This window comes from Pteropus vampyrus, unplaced genomic scaffold, assembly GCF_000151845.1.
Source record: "Pteropus vampyrus isolate Shadow unplaced genomic scaffold, Pvam_2.0 Scaffold200, whole genome shotgun sequence".
Lineage (NCBI taxonomy): Eukaryota > Metazoa > Chordata > Mammalia > Chiroptera > Pteropodidae > Pteropus > Pteropus vampyrus.
This window is the reverse complement of record NW_011888981.1, coordinates 917819-919879: the sequence shown is the minus strand read 5'-3', so window position 1 is coordinate 919879 and position 2061 is coordinate 917819.

Sequence of the window (2061 nt, the reverse complement as noted above, 5' to 3'; positions counted from 1 at the left end):
TGAAAAGGCTTTCACAAAACAAATAGGAAAATATTTAATCTTACTTTGTTAATTAATTTTCTTTATTAGACAATAGGAACTGATTTTTAACCATGCATTTATACCTCTGCTTTATTCTTGGATTTAAGACACTTTCCAAAAATATAGGACATGAGACAGAAAAAAGTTACAAGTCAGTAGGTGAGAAAATCAGAACAAAAAAATTATATGACCCAGATGGCATAACCCCATCCTTACCTTGGGAAGATATGATTTTATCATTGCCCTAGTTTCCCCTAGCTTGGTTTACTGTATTTTTTCTGTATTTAATTTCCTTTTACTCCTTCCATAGAAACTTTGTGGACTTTCCTGCACATATAATCTTTCTTTCTACCTTATCTTCCCAAATAGCTATGTTAAAATGTACAAAGATGTTTATATTCCTATTCTTCACATAACAAATCTTTGACTAAATGTCAGCATATAAAAGGTTATGATCAACTAGCAACACTGCTGAAATTAATAAGTATTTAAGGACAAAAATATTTAAGCCTATTTTCTCAAATATAGTTTTAAATATTTGTTTGAATATCTCAACAAAGCCTTGAGAACCAAAAGCTTTGCAAATACAAAAACCTTTCCATAAATAAACTTCACTCAATATCTCAAAATTAACCAGCTGAAAATGTTTGTTTTTCCTTTGTAAACATTATTCTATTCCCCTTTTAGAAATGAGGATCCTGTCTTACCATGGAAAAGCAGCAGTGTATTGTCCTACAGGTAGAACAAAATATCCTTGATTCGCTTATCCTTCAGGGGAGCACTACCTTTTGGTACCAGCTACTTAGCATATATTAAAAGTTGAATTTTGGCATGATGACATGATCATAGTATACATTTCCAGTGATTTCACTTCAAGGCTTAAAAATCCAGAGGGTTCCTTTTTTCAGCATAAATAAAATGTCGCTGTTATTTCCAGTGTACTGGCTTCTGCTTAACTAAACTCTGGCAATGCTAGTCTCCTAATGCATCAAGACACCACAACAGCACAGAAGGAAGAAAAGCAACTTTAGAATAAGTGATTGAAATAATTGAACAAATTATGGTGACACAGGTTAAAGAAATCCAATAAGTTTTAAGTGTATAATTCAATGTAAGTCATATATGTATCACACTGTGTGTTCACTGTCTGTAGTTAGATTTAGCAGCAAGTTTAAGGGACACTCGAGGTACTGCAAATGCCTACCTCGTTCTTCGTGATTTGGGAATATATGATTATAACCCAAATAACACACAGAAACTGCAATTGGCAAAATCAGTGAAACAATAAAAGCCTATTTAGGGGAGAGGTTTTTATACTTTTGCTTTTTAAACAGCAAAGCACATGATTGGCATTTGCTTACTTAGTAAGGCTGGTAAGGATGTTTTCAGGGTTGACACATTATCAATTCAAATCGGTAAATCAAGATACAGATGAAACTTGTCAGTGATATTGATATGGTTCAGTGTTGTTTGGAATCAGAGTAAACTCAGAATGAAGTGTTGATGGAAATTATTTTTAAGAAGTACTTATTAGGTTCCTCCTGGCTACAGAGTCTTGAATAAGACCCTGGAGAGACAGATAAATTATAAACATCTCTGAGAAAAATTGTACACAAGGATAAACTGACAGAACTGCAACACGGAAAGAATTCAGTGTTTGTATTCCATTTTTTAAGGGAAACGTTATGACATAATTGGTTCAGAGTTTGCCCACTAGGGAGTACTGAGCACTCACCAGGAGTCAGATGCTTCATGTAAACATTATTTCATTTAATCCTTGCAACAGTCTGGAGAGGCAGGAACGATTGTGCCATTTTACAAAGGAGGAAAAAATGAAGCTCAAAGTGTTTAAGCAACTGTCTCAAAATAACATTGTTCATGAGAATCAGAACCAAGACTTGAAGCCCAGACTGCCTGATAAAAATAAAAACAACAGCAACAACAACTCTGTTTCCCACAGCAGACCAAGTTGCCATACAGCAGTCTCCATGTTCTGGGGACGCCCCTATCCAGATCTTCAGCAATTTCCTATTTCTAATC